The following is a 19,684-nucleotide window of genomic DNA, read 5'->3' on the forward strand; positions in this document are numbered from 1 at the left end:
CAACCCAGTGATTCTTAGGAAACAAAGAGCTTTGAACTCAGACCAAATGCACTATTTTCAAAGCTCTATTTCTCATGAATCATGAACTAGTCAGAACTATTTTAAGCTAGTTTCCATTGAATTTAGCTAATATGCATTCAGTGCCTATGATGTGCTCATCAATACCCTAAACACCATAGAGGAATACAAGAAACAAAGACAAAAGACTGTCCTCAAGTTGATTGGAGAAATAAAGACATAGTAAATGTGTAATAATATGTAATATTTTAAGAATAGAATCTCAATGAGCAGTAAAAAATAAAAATCTCAATGAGCATAAAAAATAAAACTGCCCACTCCCAGAGTGATACCTCAAAACCATTATTGTTCCTAAGCTGAGTCATTGCAGGGTCAGCATTTCCAATACTCATCCAATGAGTACTCACTCCACAGAAATTTTAAGATGTTCAACATGTTGACAAGTGGAAATTTTCAGATAATTTAACAAACTGGGTGTTGCGTATTTTATATTCTATTCATATATTACTTTTTTCTTATGTAATCCAAAACTAAAATAAGATAAATGTGTTTTAGTCTTATTTTATATTTTCCAAACAAGCACATATTAATTTTTCTTTTTTCTAACATATAGTTGCAAAACCCTCTCTTATTTTCTCATACAGACTGAAATATGATTTAAAATAGATAAATGTAAATAATGTCGCATGAAATTCTAATTCGTGTCTGTGAATATGACAAAATAATAATTGTTGAGCAATGTTTCTGATTTTTTATATGGTAAAACTGGCATTTATTAAAAAGTTGCCCAAGGTATGTTTAATTTGACAGGTTTTTATATTTCATATTTATTTTTCTGAATTCTGATAAAAAATGAGAAGTGGTATACCATCAATTATCAAGTAAAAATTTAAAGTTTATATATGTACATTTGAGCATTTGTTTTGAACTTGTAATTAAGTAGATACATTTGACTACACAAAATTTTGGAAGGCCTTTTCATACAAATAAATTGACGTACTTCAATTGCATTTCCATACCATGATTCATTATGTTGTTTTCTGTGAAATTTACTCTAATCTCCCAACTACAGTATTTATAAGCAGTGTGTCAGCCTCTCACCAGCAGTGAGTGTCGCTAAGGCAGCGCTTTTGTTGTCATGGCAGTGATGGATCATCAATGTTCAGTAGCTTCAGTAGCAGACCTGTAATTTGCAAATTGAATGACAGGCAGCATTGAAAATGCACTGCAGTGGCCTTTTCTAGGTAAGTTGGAAGCTTGTGGTATGAGAGTTCTCTCTCTTTAAGTCATGTTTTATTTTAGTCTTCACACCAGTTTGACATTTAGATTCAGAGAGTATAAATGAGATATTTAGGTTTTGAACTTAAAATAAATTCTTTGTGTAATAGAGCAGTAAATATTTTACTCTTTCAAAGGATGCTAAAACTCATTTAATCAGGTTACAGTTTTGCGCTCATCTTTCCCCAGTGCAAGACTTGGTCTCTTCCAGTTGAAATCTGTATCATTATCTTTCTCTGTTTGTTATATATAAAGGATTGAAGGAAAGAAGAAAAAGAAAAAAAAAACAGCATCTCTTAAGAAGTAGCATCTATTTTTGTCATTACCGTTCTTTTTCATAGGCAAAGTCAATTTTTCTCTAGCCTGGAATTCAGCTTTCCTCTATTCTGTGACTATTCAGTTGTCAAGATACAGCATTCAAGGTACAATGTCCTCATGAGTCTTCTACTGACCAAATAGCCTAACTAAATCTCTCTTCTCTAAATTTCTACAATATTTCTAATATTAAACTATAGGTTAATAAAGTGCGGGATCCATAACTGTTTTGCCCAGTGGGGAAATTCCATAGTAAATATATAATTACCATTCATTAAATGTATGTTGTATCATTAATTAAATAAAATCCAAATTACCATTATTGTTACATTATCAAACTACTGGTTGAACTTAATCATGCATATTTAGCTATTTAATTTTCTCATGCATGTGCCTTCCTCAAATAGATGGTGAGTCACCACGAGTGAGGAGAACTTTTCTATACATACATGCATTATGTATAGCAAATTAAATATCCTATATTTAATATATTTCCTAGAGTCTCCACAGTGCTACACATACATAGCAGAATAGATACTACATAGCTGATGCATGGTAAATATTTAATAATAAAAATAGTTGCATACACTGTTATAAAACATTAACAAACAAAAGAAATCATGTAATAAAAGAAAACATTAATTCTAAACTGCTACATTAATTTGCATTGGCAAAACATGATATACCCCCAAGCAGCTTCTCTGATTTGACAGATTTGTCCCTGATTTGAGTGGAACATTTCTGTAAAGTAGGACGTGTGAGTCCTATTTTAAATTGCTTTGTCATAGACCCTGGAGCAGTCATAATTTTTAGTTACTCTAGTTTCTCCAGCTCTAAATGCAAGTAGCAATTCCTGTCATCTGTACAACTTATAGCCATGCAATGATCTTAATATACTGAATCTTGTTAGCTAAGACCTTAGGTGTTGCCAGAAGTCATTCAGCATTTACAGGACAACAGCTTTGTGTCATTTTCTGTTAGGGTCCTTGACTGAGAAGTTAGCATAAACTAACCTACCACTCATTTACTCATTCAACTAATAAATATTGAGTACCATTGCTTGACCTGCTGTGGAAACAAATGACTCTAATATAATTCTAGTAGGTAATATATTGTAGGTACATAAAACATGCAATAAATGCATAGAGGAAGGAGCTACACAATTCTTTTGGGGGAAATTACTGGGGATACTGTAACCATGGTGTATTCCCGTTTCAGAAAAGCATTATAACTGTATTCGTGATGGGTTGGTTGTAATCTTGTGGAATGTAAATTGGATAATAACAGAGAAAGGGAAATTGAGACCTGGTTTAACACCCTCATGTAAAGAAGTAGCCAGTGGCAATCTCTAGCAGGTTACTACAGGGATCTATGCTTGTCTCTGGTTTATTATTTTTTATTTTTTAATTAGTGAGAAAAAAGTGTGCTTATTAAATTTGTAGGTGACACAAACCTAGGGAATATTACAAATATTGTTGGGACAGAATCAACACTAAACATCCCCCTAAAAGCCTAAAACAATAAGCTAAAATAAACAAAATGAAATTTAACAGAGATAAATATGATGCCCTGCAGTGCCAAAAAAGGAAAAAAAAAAAAAAAGAAAAAGAAAAACCTCAACTCAAATAAATATAGGATTGAAAATATCTGACTGAAATATTTGCAGCTAAATCACTATGGGTGAGTTAGATGAAGAAAAGCTGAATTTGGCTCTAAGCTTTGATATGTCCCTGAAAATATTACAGACACGTTATTATCTGTATAGATGGCTATATAATGCCCTGGACAAGGGATAGAGTATTTATTCTCTATCCTATATTTGCATATTGTGTATCTATCAAATTTACATTTGGTAAGCTACATTCTAAAAACATCTCTGACAAATTATAGGAAGGCACTAAAGAAAGATGAAAAGGATGAAGAAGTAATTTAGAAATCACAGTGCCTCAGGTGAAGTTGATGGTAGGGGATGTGTTTCAAAACTGTGTCAAATAGAATACAATGAAAGGACCTGAGTATTTCTAACAGGAAGAAGAGAGGATTAAAGTAGAACATGACAACTTCAAATATTTGAAAAGCTATTATTTTGCAGAGGTGATTTGTTAAGTACCATTACAAAAGACAGGATGGACAGAAGATGGAAAGAGAATTGGTTAAGATGTTGACTCAGTATAAAATGTCTGAAAGATAGATTTTTATCTGTTTTATTCACTGCAGTCCCTTGGCTTTTACAACAAATCTTAGCAGGTTTAAGGAACACAACAAATATTTTTGAATACATTAATGAATGAATGGGTAGTAAAGTATAAAGTCTAATCTGTTGAAATACAGAATAAAGTTTCTCAACAGGTAGCAGATGAGATGCCTGCTAAGCATAACTAGTGTCAGAAAAAGGCAATTGAAATGATTCTACTCTACAAAAAGAAATAAAATTCCATAGAAAGGTTTGAAAATTGTTTGTATAAACTTGTCTTAAAACCAGTATTTTCAAAGTGGAAATTCTATATGATAGTCAACAAATTTTAAATTGTAGAAAGTATGAGTTAACTTAGAGTGCATCAAGTTTTGACAGATTTTGGGTGTGTATGCAATTTTTTAACAAAGTTTTATAATAGCATAACATGATATTTTTCAATTCCTGTTTGACAATATTATTATAAAGAAAATCGTTCTTGAGACAGTAGTACACTCCATCAATTACTACAGGTTCTTCTTTTATTTCTTTGATATTCAAGTTGTTCTCTTTGGAAATGTTCAGCATGTCATAAATATTTTATGATTTTGCTTCAAAATTGATTGGCTTAAATAGCCAGATGCTCATTATAAAGATTTTGCATGCAATTCAAACATTTTTCATCACATTTTTTTTGTATAAAATCCTACCTCTTTTGAAATATTTGAATTTAATTTTGCATCAATTTCCACTGTATTCCACACTATGATATATGCATATACCATTTGACAACAAGAAACTTAGTTTGATACAGAGGTTACATTATGCTGAAAATGTTTGTTTGGTTGCATAAAATTTTATACGTGTAAATGATGTAAAAAGTGATTAGTTATATATAATATGCAAATATTATATGCAATATATATTATTTGCATACATATGCAATTATATATTGTTTGCAATATATATGCAAATAATGTATTTTATGGTGCTATGATCAATTTTACTTCCCTGCACAACTTTAGATTGAAGGAACACAAAAAATATTTGCAAAGGGAGAATGTGATTCCCTCTCTTAAGATTAAAGCTAGTTAATCATTCATCAGGAGGAAATATTTGTATTCAGTGAGATTTTTAACTTAATTATATATAATATCTTTCAAATTTTAAGTTTGACCTTAAAATATACACATACATGCCATCCTTAAGGCAGTCTTACCGCTTGATCCTAGTATAGTTTGTTGTATGACACGAACATCTATTAATTTACAGTTATCCAGTTACTTCCATTATGTTAGAGTTAATCTACCATGTTTAAATAGTTTTATATTCTGAATCTGATACAGAACTTACTAGCTACACCTATCAAATTTATTCCATTAAAATTCTGGGCAAGTAAGACTAAAGACAAAATGTATTAAACCCATTTGGAAATGTTCCTGCTAACTTATATCAATCTACATTTAAAACCAGTAAGTTTTACAATGACTTCTTGATACATCTCTGCATTCTTCTTGAAAACCATGAAGAGAGATTTTGGTATACAACTTAATCCACTTGTGATGCACTGTTTAACTTAGGATTTTTTAAAGGGTGAATTGGCTTCTCTTCTGTGTAAATATATGCCACTTGCTAATGGTCAATGTTTTTATTTCTAAGATGTACTAATCATCTATTGAACCGTCTATGCTAGAAACTAGTTTCTTACATGGAGAAACATTTGCTAGTCTTTCATTTTTCACTGATTGTCTTGTTCTTCCTGGTTTCACAAATGTTGTCAACATTGGTTTTGTAGCACTTTTGCAAATTCTCCCAACTCCTTCTACATACTTCAACTGGGCTCAGTAATTTGAATTTATACAGAGAAGCTAAATTACCCTTGCTATATCTTCATTTATATTATGTTTCTATTCTCTTTGAACAATCTTCTCTATGCTCTCCACATCATTTTTTGATGGATAAAAGTGAAATATAAATTAGAAGCTTTGATTTAGCTCATGAATTCCAGTTGAGTTATCTATCACAAGTGAAGAATCATGTGTTTACATACAATATATGATATGTTAGCGTATGTGTTAGGATATGTGCTAATATATCCAGAAAAAAATACTTTAAAAGATTTTCTTTACTGTTTTACAGAAGCTAAACAGCTCTGGATCAGTAACTGCTTTTTTCTCTCGTTTTAAATACTAAGTTTTTGGCTTCTTAAAGTCAAAATCCAAATCTATATACATTGTATCATCTGGCATGTAGACTACACTTGGTTATGTCAGTTGAAGAAAAAATGAAAAATGAATTAGTTAATGTTACAGGGTAATTTGTTAAAAATAAAAGCTAATAAGTATAATCAGGTAGTAATCTTTATCCCAGTTTAAAATTAGGACTGGTAAAGCAGTTGCCATTCTCCTTTGTTATAAACACTTTGGCTGCTTAATGGGATGAATACTAATCGGCAATTATCTCAAAGAACTGGAAATTAGAAGTAGCTAGGAGAAAAATATTGAACTATTTCCAGAGTTTTTATTCATCTCCCATTTGGATAGTTTTTTTTGTGGTTGTTTGTTTTCTTATTTTAATTTTTGTATTTGGGAGATGATTACTCTAGAGTGAAGGCCTGAGGACCAGAGGAGAGAAGGTGACTTGACTCTTTCAACTGGAAGGAAATTTCTAATGAGGTCCTGCAGTCTTTGTTTCCTTTCCATAGGATACGATTAGGATGCTGATGCCTTTTGCCATTATTTACATACAGGGATAATAATAATAGAATTAGCTATTATTTGTGGAACACCTATGTTTCAGACATCATGACTATCTTTAACAGCTACTATATATATACAAAAAAGGTTAATATTTTCTTCATTTTATAAATTAAAAAAAGAAATATTAGAGAAATTAAGTAACATGAAACCATCTTCCAATTATGAAATGCCGGAATCAGTATTTTTATCAGGTCAGGTTTCAAAACCTGTTTTTTCTGCTATAGCACATTGTCCTTCTAAGCCTCCAGTGCTAAGATTTAAATAAAAATTGAACTACCCCTGCATAAATTTTGGAAGCAAAGGGCAGTTCTCCCCTTACACCATGACTTTCCACATATTTTCTAGGACTGACTATTTAAGAACTGAATTGAATTGATCGCCTCTATCAGGAAACTTGCTGCTACTGTATATGAATTCGCTGTATGTTAGGACTAATATGTTTATTTTTGTGGAGTATCAAGACATTCCCATTTGAAAAAGACATACCCTTAAACATTTTATTTATTACTGTTGGCAGTCAGACCTGTAGCCAACTACTGCCTGTGCTGTCTTTTTGTTTCATTTATAATACGACAGAAAGGACAATGGGGCGCCTGGGCAGGCTCCCACATTTCAGGCTTCTGTTCTGTGCACAGCTTTTCTATTGCCATTTTGGAAAAAGAAAGGGACCTATGAAAATAGTTGTGACAGCAGATGTGATTTTCCTGTGGTGCCAGCATTTTTTTTTCCTTCATAGAGTTAAGTAATATCCGAAGTTGGTACTAAAAATACAAAGAGTATTGTGCCAATATAGAATGCATCATTCCTAAAATTCCTTCACTTCTATTGCAAAAGGAGCTTTTTATAATTAAAATTAAAAAACAAAACACATTTGATTAGAAAACAATATTTGCATCTATAGCAAAGTGAGTGAAAATTTCATTCCAAAAGAGAGAATGCTATAAACAGAGCACAGCAGTTCCCCCATTATATGTGGTTTTACTTTTCCTGATTTCATTTACCCATGATCAACCAGAGTCTGAAAATATTACAAACAATAAGATATTTTGAGAGGGACCACATTCATATTTTTATTACAGTTATTGTTATAAATGTTCTATTTTATTATAAGTTATTGTTGTTAATCTGTTAATGTGCCTAATTTATAAATTAAATTTAACCATAGGTAGCTATGTAGAGAAAAATCATAGTATTTACAGGTTTTGGTACTATTTGTGGTTTGGTATTAGCTTGGGGGTCTTGGGACATATCCTTTGTAGATATGGAAACTATTGTAATCATCTATGACTTCATTCTCAGTGTATCTTTTTCTCGTTGGCCACAAGGAAAATTTCTACCAGGTTGCTTTTGGTTTCTTTCAATTCAGCAATCATTTATTGGACATCATATTATATAAAGGTCACTGTGCTGAAAGTGGTGAGGATTGAGACTCAGATGGTAATACACCCTCCTCTCAAAGAAGGACACAGTTTATGTTGTAAAATAGAACTTGAATATCCATATTATACGGCAGTATGTACAATGCATTATAATACAAGTTCATCTCTCAAGGAGCACCTTGGATAGAGAATTGAGAGGACTCTATTTGTAAAATGTATTCTTTGAAGTATGGGTGAAATTTAACCAGCATAAGAATATAGAGCTGGGAAAAGTTACAAATACATTTATATATAGGGGTTAGGGGTGAGAAAACTAGTTGAATACTTTGGCAGCTAAGAAAAAATGTGAGAGAGGAGTGAACAGAAGATGAAGTTGGAAGAATGAGTTGGTACTACTGCAGACAAGTTTGAATGTCAGGCTGAATTGTTTCTTATTTAATAATAATAGATATTAAATATTTCGGAACAGGTTACATAATTATGCTGTATTTGATGAAATACCAATAATAACTAACCCAGCAGTCAAGCAATCCAATTAAGAAGGTGAGCCTTTAGGCCATTTTACCTCTGTTCATATGTTCACTCTCCTACCTGGTAGCTGTGTAATCTGGGGAAATTGCTATTTCTTTTAATTTCCTTTTATGTGTTTTATAAAATTAAGAGGATAATAATTATATACCTATCTCACGGTACTGTTGTGAGAACCAAATGTGATAATATATGAAAAGAATTAACACAGGATTAGACACAGACAAAGTACTCCAAAAAAGTTGGCTGCAATTGCTACCTTCTATGTAATGCTTTACTAGGGTTTCTAAGTATATTTAAGTAATGTGAATGGGAGCTATTTAGGAAGGAGTTGAGGCATGGGAGGAGTTAACTGAAAAGGTCTTAGGTAACTCAAAAGGAAGACATACACAATGAAATCATATCAGAGGGTTTATGGCCAAGGTAGCTGAGGCTGCCCTGAAAGACCACCCAGTTCAGTAGATGTGATGCAGTCAAGGCTGAATCCAATGAATTGATGCCTCTTAGAATGCACGGAAGATCAGTTAGTGGGATGTGTGTTGAGTGCAAGATAGTGAGTTCATTTTCACTATCAGTGACAAATTTACAATGTCCACGTTACACTGTAGTTTCTGGTTTCAAAGTTTTCATACAACAAAATGTTTTATATAAGCTGTCTTAGAAAAATAATTTCCAATTTGAATTTCATCTATCTCTCTTCGTGTAGTACTGTCACTATTTTATTTGGAAGTAATAATAAACGACTAAGATGTGTTAGATTGTATGGCAGAGAATAAAATGGAAAGAAAGAATAGATACCCTTTAAACTGGAAAATGTGAATTAAAAGCAATAATTAATAGAAAAACAAAAGGAAAGGACAGAAATAGTAATTTTAAATTGGCAATAGTATTTGGTACTATTGATTTTGAACATTTGTGAATTGCTTTGAAAATTTTGATATCAAATTATGTAATTTATTGAATATGATCCTTACCAAAATACTATGAGATAGGCCATATACATTTCAGGGACAGAAGGTATCCAATAAACTACAGTCTTGATCCCTGCCAATATTTGGAAAAAAGTGAGAGATGGACACAGAAATCAGACAGATTTCATTCATTCATTCAACAAATATTTATTTAGCTCCTACTCATACTTGACATTCTTGAAGACACAGGTCATAAGCCAGTGAATAAAACAAAAATCTCTACTTAATGAAACTTATAGCCAAAAGATGGGAGAATAATGTCACATGTGACAGACATGGATATGTACCATTCAAAACCTACTTTAAGACAAAACAAGCAGAGTGCAGTGGCTCACGCCTATGATCTCAACACTTTGGGAGGCCGAGGCTGGCAGATCACTTGAGGCTAGGAGTTTGAGACCAGCCTGGCCAACGTGGCAAAACTCCATCTCTACTAAAAATACAGAAATTAGCCAGGCGTGGTGGCACAGACCTGTAATCCCAGCTACTGGGGAGGCTGAAGTAGGAGAATCACTTGAACCCAGGAGGAGGTTGCCGTGAGCTGAGATCATGCCACTGCACTCCAGCCTGGGTGAATGAGTGAGACTCTGTCTCAAAAAAACAAACAAACAAAAAAAGGAACATTCTGCATACACATTGCCCAGCTATTAGAACTATGGTTATATGGCAATACCTGGCTTTAACTTATTCAGGCGTGGATATGCTTCAGCTTTGAAACCAAGTTTACACTCTGCAGAGTGGACCTCGGTCATTGCCTAAGAAAAGACCTAGCCATTTCTGCCCAATGTATGACTTCTCTAATGGACTCACTTTGGGTTTTCAGAGACTGTCTCTTCAATATACTGATTTCCTTTCTTTGAGAATATACCTAGGAATAGGATTGCTGGATCATGTAGTAGTTCTATTTTTTAGTTTTTTGAGGAGCCTCCAAACTCTTCTTCAGAGTGGTTGTACTAATTTGCATTCCCACCAACAGTGTTCAAGGATTCCCTTTTCTCCACAGCCTCTCCAGCATTTGTCATTGCATGTCTCTTGGATAAAAGCAATTTTAACTAGGGTGAGATGATATCTCATAGTTTTGATTTGCACTTTGATGGTTAATATTGTTGAGTACCTTTTCATATACCTGTTTTCCATTTGTATGTCTTTTGATAAATATCTATTAAGATATTTTGCCCATTTTTAAATCGGATTATTAAATTTTTTTTTCTTGTAGAGTTGTTTGAGCTCCTTATATGTTCTGGTTATTATTCCCTTGTCAGATAGATAGTTTGCAAATATTTTCTCCCATTTTGTGGGTTGTCTTTTCCCTCTGTTGATTGTTTCCATTGTTGTGCAGAAGCTTCTTAATTTGATGTGATCCCATTTGCCCACTTTTGCTTTGATTGCCTGTGTTTGTGGGGTATTATTCAAGAACTCTTTGCCCACTCCAATGTCCTGGAGAGCTTCTCCAATGCTTTCTTTTAGTAGTTGCATAGTTTGGGATCTTAGATTTAAGTTGTGAATCCATTTTTACTTGATTTTTGTATGTGGTGAGAGATAGAAGTCTAGCTTCATTCTTCCACATATGGATATCTTGTTTTCTCAACACCGTTATTGAAGAGACTGTCCTTTCTCCAATGTATGTTCTTGGCATTTTTGTTGAAAATGAATTCACTGTGCATGTATAGATTTATTCTACTCCATTGGTCTATGTTTCTGTTTTTATGCCAGTAACATGCTGTTTTGGTTACTGTAGCTCTGTACTATTATTTGAAGTCAAGTAATGTGATTCCTCCGGTTTTGTTCTTTTTGCTCAGGATAGCTTTGGCTCCTCTGAGTCTTTTATGGTTCTATATAAATTTTAAGATTATTTTCCTATTTTTGTGAAGAATGTCATTGGTATTTCAATAGCAATTGCACTGAATCTGTAGATTGCTTTAGGTAATATGGACACTTCAACAATATTGATCCAATTCATGAATATGGAAAATCTTTCCATTTTCTGTGTGTCCTCATCAACTTCTTTTATCGAGTATTTTACTGTTTTCATTGTAGAGATCTTTCACTTCTTTGGTTAAGTTTATTCCTAGGTATTTTATTTTATTTGTAGTGATTATAGATGGGATTATTTTCTTGATTTCTTTTTCAGATTGTTCACTGTCGGCATATAAAATTGCTACTGTTTTTTGTAATTTGAGTTTGTATCCTGCAAGTTTACTGAATTTGTTTAACAGTTCTAACAGCTTTTTGGTGGTGTCTTTAGTTTTTTCCAAATATAAGATCATATCATCTGCAAACAAGGATAATGTGACTTTTCTTTTCCAGTTTGGATGTCCTTTATTCTTTTCACTTGCCTGATTGCTCCAGCCAGCACTTCTAGTACTATGTTGAATAGCAGTGGAAAGTGGGCATCCTTGTGTTCCAGATCATAGAGGAAATGCTTTCCATCTTTGTCATTCAATGTAATATTAGCTGTGGGTCTGTTGTATTTGGCTTTTATTTGCTGAGGTATGTTCCTTCTATAACAGATTTTCTGAGGTTTTCATCATGAGGGGATGCTGAATTATATCAAATGTTGTCTTAGAATCAATTAAAATGATAATACAGTTATTGTCTTTCATTCTGTTGATAGGATGCATCACGCTGATGGATTTGCATATGTTGACTCATCTTTGAATGCCTGGGATAAATCCCGCTTGGTCATAATGAATGATCTTTTTAATGTGTTCTTGAATTCGGTTTGCTAGTATTTTGATGAGAATTTTTGCATCAATGTTCATCAGGGATTCTGCACAGTAGAATCTTTCTTTCTTTCTTTCTTTTTCTTTCTTTCTTTCTTTCTTTCTTTCTTTCTTTCTTTCTTTCTTTCTTTCTTCTTTCTTTCTTTCTTTCTTTCTTTCTTTCTTTCTTTCTTTCTTTCTTTCATGACTTTGTCTGGTTTTTGTGTCAGGGTAATACTGGCCTCATAGAATGGATTTGGAAATATTCCCTCATCCTCTATTTTTCAGACTAGTTTGAGTAAGATCAGTATTACTTCTTGAAAAGTTTGGTAAATTTTGCAAAATAAGCCATCAGGTACTGGGATTTTCTTTGCTGGGAGACTTTGTTTTCTGGCTTCAATCTCAGTTCTTGCTATTGATCTGTTCAGGTTTTAGATGTCTTCATTGTTCAATTTTAAGAGGTTGCATTGTCTAGGAATGTATCCCTTTTTTCTATAGTTTCCACTTTATTGGCATATAGTTGCTCATAGTAGCCTCTAATAATCCTTTGAATTTCTGCAGTATTGGTTGTAATGTCTCCTTTTTCATCTCTGATTTTATTTATTTGGGTCTTCTCTGTTTCTGTATTTCTAAAGGTTTGATGATTTTGTTTATCTTTTCAAAAAAGCAACTTTTCCTTTTGTTGATTGTTTATATTTTTATTTCAGTTTCCTTTATTCATGCTCTGAGATTTTTTGTTTCTTTTCTTCTACTAATTCTGAGTTTTGCTCCTGCTTTTCTAGTTTATTAATATTCATTGTTATGTTGTTTACTTGAAGTTTTTTTCTACTTTTTTGATGTAAGTGCTTACTGCCCTTAACTTTCTCCTTAGAACAGCTTTTGCTATATTCCATATGTTTTGGTATGTTGCCTGTCCATTATCATTTATTTCAAGAAATTTTTTAATTTCCTTCTTATTTTCTTCATTAACCCATTACCTATTCAGTGTGTATTGTTTAATTTTCATGTGTTCATATTTTCCAAAATTCCTCTTATTGATTTCTAGTTTTATTCCGTTGTGGTAAGAGAAATTACTTGAAATACTTTTAATTTTTTGAATACAGTAAGGCCTGTTTTGTGGCCTTACATATGGGCTATCCTTGAGAATGATCCATGTTGTGAGGGGGAGAATGTGTTTTCTGCAGCTGTTGGATGACATGTTCTGTAAATATCTACTAGGTCTATTTGGTCTATTGTACAGATTAAACCCAATGTTTCTTTGTTGATTTTCTGTCTGTGAGATCTGTCCAATGCTGAAAGTAGGATGTTGAAGTCTCCAGCTATTATTGTATTAGAGTCTATCTCTCTCTTTAGCTCTAATAATATTTGATATATATCTGGGTGCTCCAGTTTTGGGTGCACATATATTTGCAAATTGTTATATCCTCTTGCTGAATTGACCCCTTTATCAGTATATCATGACTCTGTCTCTTTTTATAATTTTTGTCTTGAAATATATTTTGTCTGATTTAAGTGTAGCTTTCCTGTTCTTTTCTAGTTTCCATTTGCATGAAATATATTTTTCCATCCCTTTATTTTCAGGCTTTGTGTGTCTTTATAGGTGAGGTATGTTTCTTATAGGCAACAGATTATTGGATTATTTAAAAAAATATTCAACCACTCTATGTCTTCTGTTTGGGGGATTTAGTTCATTTACATTCCATATTACTATTAAGGACTTACTTCTGCCATTTTGTTATTTGTTTTCTGGTTGTTTTGTGGTCTTCCTTCTTTCCTTCCTTCCAGTTCCTGTTACTGAGGGTGATTTTCTCGGGTTCTGTGTTTTAATTTATTGCTTTTAATTTTTTGTATATCTGTTGTGTTTTTGGATTCGAATTTACCGTGAGGCTTGCAAATAATGTCTTATAATCTATTGTTTTAAACAGAAGACAACACTGATTGCATAAACAAAGAGAATACTAATAAAAACTCTCTACACTTTATTCCCCTGCTTTTTAACTTTTTGTTGTTTCTATTTATCTTATTATATATACTATGTCTTGAAAAGTTGTAGTTATTATTTTTGATATGTTCATTTTTTAGTCTTTCTACTCAAGGTAGGAGTAGTTTATACGCTATCATTACAGTGTTCTAATATTCTGTTTTTCCATGTACTTACTATCACCAGTAAATTGTATAACTTCAGATAATTTCTTATTGCTCATTAATGTCCTTTTTCTTCAGATTGAAGAACTCCCTTTAGCATTTCTTGTAGGACAGGTCTGGTGTTAACAATAACCCTCAGCTTTGGTTTGTCTTGGAAAGTCTTTATTTCTCTTCCATGTTTGAAGGAATTTTTGGCTGGTTATACTATCCCAGGATAAAAGCTTTTTTTGTTTGTTTGTTTCCCTTCAGCACTTTAAATGTCTCATGCCACTCTCTCCTGGCCTGTAAGGTTTGCACTGAGAAGTCGGCTGCCAAACATATTGAAGCCTCTTTGTATGTTATTTCTTTCATTCGTCTTTCTGCTTTTAGTATCCTTTCTTTATTCTTTACATTTAGGAGTTTGATTATTATATGTCTTGAGATAGTCTTATTTGGGTTAAATTTGCTAGGTGTTCTATACCCTTCTTGTACTTGAATATTGATATCTTTCTCTAGGTTTGTAAATTTCTGTTATTTTCTTTTTGAATAAACCTTCCACCCCTATCTCTGTACTTTCTCTTTAAGGCCAATTACTCAGATTTGTCCTTTTGAGGGTACTTTCTAGATCTTGACGGCATGTTTCATTCTTCTTTGTTCTCTTTTCTTCTGTGTCCTCTGACTGTACGTTTTCAAACAGCCTGTCTTTAAGCTCTCTAATTATTCTTTTGCTTGTCAATTCTGCTGTTAAGAGACTCTGATGCATTCTTCAGTATGTCAGTTGCATTTTCAGCTCCAGAATTTCTGCTTTATTCTTTTCAATTATTTTGATCTCTGTTAAATTTATCTTACAGGGTTCTGAATACCTTCTCCATGTTATCTTTAATTTTATTGAGCTTCCTTAATACAGCTATTTTGAATTCTTTCCGTGAAAGGTCACATATCTCTGTCTCTGTAGGACTGGTCACTAGTGCCTTATTTATTTCATTTGTTAAGGTCATATTTTCCTGGATGGTTTTGCCTTTGTGGGTATTTGTTAATGTCTTAAGATTGAAAAGTTTGGTGTTTATTGTAGTGTTTGGAATCTGGGCTTATTTGTAGCCATCCTTCTTGGGAAGGCTTTCCAAATATTCAAAGGGACATAGGTGTTATAATCTAAGTCTTTGGTCATTGCAGCCATATATGCATTAGGGGACACCCCAACCTCCATAATGCTGTGACTCTTGCAGACTAAAAGAGATGTTCTTGGTTTTCCTGGGTTAGATCTGGGAGAATTCCCTTGACTACCAGGAAGAGATTCTTTTTCTTCTCCCTTACTTTTCCCCAGACAAACAGAGTCTCTCTATCTGTATTGAGCTGCTTGGAGCTGGGGATGTGTTACATAAGCATTCCTGTGGTCACCACCACTGGGATTGTGCTGGGTCAGACCTAAGCCAACACAGCCCTGGATCTCACACAGAGCCTATGGTGACCACTGCCTGGCTACTGCCTATGTTCACTCAAGGCCTACAGGCTGTACAATCAGCAGGTGGTGAATCTAGCCAGGCTTCTGTCCTTCCCTTCAGGCTGGCAACTTTACGAAAATTTCAGGAAGGTCCATAGATGCCATCAAGGAGCCATGATCTGGAGTGTGGTATTTAGGAATCTACCTGTGCTCCATTCTACTGCAGATGAGTTGGCACCCAAGCCATAAGACAAAGATCTTCCCACTCTTCCCTCCCCTTCCCACAAGCAGAGGAGTCTCTCCCCATTGGCCACCACTGTCCCAGACACTCAGTGAGTACTGCTGCTGGCAGCTGCCAATATTCATTCAAGGCCCAAGGGCTCTTCAGCCTGTGGCGAATGATGTTAGTCCTGAGTCTCTCCATACAGGGCAGTGGGCTGATTGAGAGCAGGTCCATAAATGCCATCCAAGAGCCAAGGCCTGGAATGGTGGACCTCAGGAGCCCAGTTGGTGCTCTACTACACTGGGGCTGAGATGACACCCAAGACTCAATACAAAATCCCCTCTACTCTTCCCTCTCCTTTCCTCTAGCAGGTTCTCTCCTCATAGTCACCACAGCTGGGGATGTGCTGGCTCACACCTGAAGCCAGCACGGCTCTGAGTCTCACCTAACTCCTGTGCTAAGTACTGCCTGGCCCCTACTGTTGATTATTCAGAGCCCAAGGGCTCTTTAGTCAGCAGGTAATGAATCCTACTAGGACTAGATTTTCATTTCAAGTCTGCCAAGTTACCTTCTGGCCCAGGGTGTGTCTAGAAATGTCATTCATGACTAGGGCTTGGAATAGGGGCCTCAGGTCTCTGTCTGGTGCCCTGTTTTATTGTGGCTCAGCTCATATCCAAAGTCCTCTTTACTCTCTCTCTTCTCTCTTCAAACAGAGGGAAGGAATCTCTCCTGGAGCTGCAAGTTGTGCTGCCTGGGGTTTGGGGAGGGGTGATGCAAACATACCCTTGGCTTCCCTAGCTGGCGTAAGTCATGTGCACTCCAATCTGGCTCCAAGCTCAGGGCAGTACCAGGGCTTGCCCAGGAATTGCAATCCTTGTGGACTTTCAAGTCCTTTCAAGTTTATTTAGAACCCCAGAACACTTTAATCCATGGTGGTGTAGCTTGGAAGAACTCAGGTTCCAACCACTGGGATAAGCTATCGGCTTCTGGCTAAGGCTGGTCTAAATGCTTCCTCATTGGGTGCTGGCTCAGTTGTGCCCTGTGCTGCTTTTCGCTGTGACAGGACAGCACTGAGTTCCAATGTGAAGTCACACAATGACCATGCTCTCCCTCCCCCAAGCACACTAATTGTCTCTCTGTGCCATGGAGCCACTGCTAGGGGATGGTGCAGGGGTGTTGTAGGTGAGTTAAGACTATCTTCCCTTCCCTCTTCATTGCCTCTTTCCTTAACATGATGTTAAAATCAGGTACTGTGATCACTCATCTGATTTTTGGTGCTTTTTCATGTGGATAGTTGTTCAATTTGGTGTTCCTGCATGGAGAATGATCAGTGGAAGGTTCGATTTGGTCATCTTGCCCTACCTCCTTACTCTTTGTTATACTCTTAATTCTGTGATAACATCCTTTCCCTGGACTGTTATTACAAATGTTGATAAACAGATAAAGATAAAGATCTTACTATTATAAGAGGAAAAGTCTATTGGTGAACGTAGCTTCAGATCTGAGGCCAAAGAGGCCTGTTCACTCTTAATCTGTGAAATATAAAGTCTTTTTGCTGTTGTTGTTGTTGTTTATTATTATTATTATACTTTAAGTTTTAGGGTACATGTGCACAATGTGCAGGTTTGTTACATATGTATACAGGTGTCATGTTGGTGTGCTGCACCCATTAACTCATCATTTAGCATTAGGTATACCTCCTAATGCTATCCCTCACCCCTCCCCCCACCCCACAACAGTCCCCAGTGTGTGATGTTCCCCTTCCAGTGACCATGTGTTCTCATTGTTCAATTCCCACCTATGAGTGAGAACATGCAGTGTTTGGTTTTTTGTCCTTGTGATAGTTTGCTGAGAATGATGGTTTCCAGCATCATCTATGTCCCTACAAAGGACATGAACTCATCCTTTTTTATGGCTGCATAGTATTCCATGGTGTATATGTGCCACATTTTCTTAATCCAGTCTATTGTTGTTGGATATTTGGGTTGGTTCCAAGTCTTTGCTATTGTGAATAGTGCCGCAATAAACATACATGTGCATGTGTCTTTATAGCAGCATGATTTATAATCCTTTGGGTTTATACCCAGTAATGGGATGGCTGGGTCAAATGGTATTTCTAGTTCTAGATCCCTGAGGAATCGCCACACCAACTTCCACAATGGTTGAACTAGTTTACAGTCCCACCAACAGTGTAAAAGTGTTCCTATTTCTCCACATCCTCTCCAGCACGTGTTGTTTCCTGACTTTTTAATGATCACCATTCTAACTGGTGTGAGATGGTATCTCATTGTGGTTTTGATTTGCATTTCTCTGATGGCCAGTGATGATGAGCATTTTTTCATGTGTCTTTTGGCTGCATAAATGTCTTCTTTTGAGAAGTGTCTGTTCATGTCCTTTGCCCACTTTTTGTTGTGGTTGTTTGTTTTTTTCTTGTAAATTTGTTTGAGTTCATTGTAGATTCTGGATATTAGCCCTTTGTCAGATGAGTAGGTTGCAAAAATGTTCTCCCATTCTGTAGGCTGCCTGTTCACTCTGATGGTGGTTTTTTTTTTGCTGTGCAGAAGCTCTTTAGTTTAATTAGATCCCATTTGTCAATTTTGGCTTTTGTTGCCATTGCTTTTGGTATGTTACACATGAAGTCCTTGCCCATGCCTATGTCCTGAATGGTATTGCCTAGGTTTTCTTCTAGGGTTTTTATGGTTTTAGGTCTAACATGTAAGTCTTTAATCCATCTTGAATTAATTTTTGTATAAGGTGTAAGGAAGGAATCCAGTTTTAGCTTTCTACATATGGCTAGCCAGTTTTCCCAGCACCATTTATTAAATAGGGAATCCTTTCCCCATTTCTTGTTTTTGTCAGGTTTGTCAAAGATCAGATAGTTGTAGATATGCGGCATTATTTCTCAGGGCTCTGTTCTGTCCCATTGGTCTATATCTCTGTTTTGGTACCAGTACCATGCTGTTTTGGTTACTGTAGCCTTGTAGTATAGTTTGAAGTCAGGTAGCATGATGCCTCCAGCTTTGTTCTTTTGGCTTAGGATTGACTTGGCAATGCGGGCTCTTTTTTGGTTCCATATGAACTTTAAAGTAGTTTTTTTCCAATTCTGTGAAGAAAGTCTTTGGTAGCTTGATGGGGATGGCATTGAATCTATAAATTACCTCGGGCAGTATGGCCATTTTCACGATATTGATTCTTCCTACCCATGAGCATGGAATGTTCTTCCATTTGTTTGTATCCTCTTTTATTTCATTGAGCAGTGGTTTGTAGTTCTCCTTGAAGAGGTCCTTCACATCCCTAGTAAGTTGGATTGCTAGGTATTTTATTCTCTTTGAAGCAATTGTGAATGGGAGTTCACTCATGATTTGGCTCTCTGTTTGTTATTACTGTATAAGAATGCTTGTGATTTTTGCACATTGATTTTGTATCCTGAAACTTTGCTGAAGTTGCTAATCAGCTTAAGGAGATTTTGGGCTGAGACGATGGGGTTTTCTAGATATACAATCATGTCATCTGCAAACAGGGACAATTTGACTTCTTCTTTTCCTAATTGAATACCCTTTATTTCCTTCTCCTGCCTGATTGCTCTGGCCAGAACTTCCAACACTATGTTGAATAGGAGTGGTGAGAGAGGGCATCCCTGTCTTGTGCCAGTTTTCAAAGGGAATGCTTCCAGTTTTTGTCCATTCAGTATGATATTGGCTGTGGGTTTGTCATAGATAGCTCTTATTATTTTGAGATACGTCCCATCAATACCTAATTTATTGAGAGTTTTT

The 19,684-nt window shown here is 35.1% G+C and overlaps 1 long non-coding RNA gene across 1 annotated transcript in view; it reads left to right on the forward strand.

Annotated features, from left to right (window-relative positions):
• The first annotated feature begins 1,172 nt into the window (after positions 1 to 1,172).
• LOC116466428 (uncharacterized) overlaps positions 1,173 to 19,684 on the forward strand; it is a 36,472-nt gene continuing 17,960 nt past the window's right edge. Inside the window, exon 1 of the long non-coding RNA XR_004247540.1 lies at positions 1,173 to 1,262. This is a non-coding gene — a long non-coding RNA (uncharacterized LOC116466428). The remainder of the gene's footprint in view (positions 1,263 to 19,684) is intronic.

The sequence above is a fragment of the Hylobates moloch genome, unplaced genomic scaffold (genome assembly GCF_009828535.3).
Source record: "Hylobates moloch isolate HMO894 unplaced genomic scaffold, HMol_V3 SCAFFOLD_4, whole genome shotgun sequence".
NCBI lineage: Eukaryota > Metazoa > Chordata > Mammalia > Primates > Hylobatidae > Hylobates > Hylobates moloch.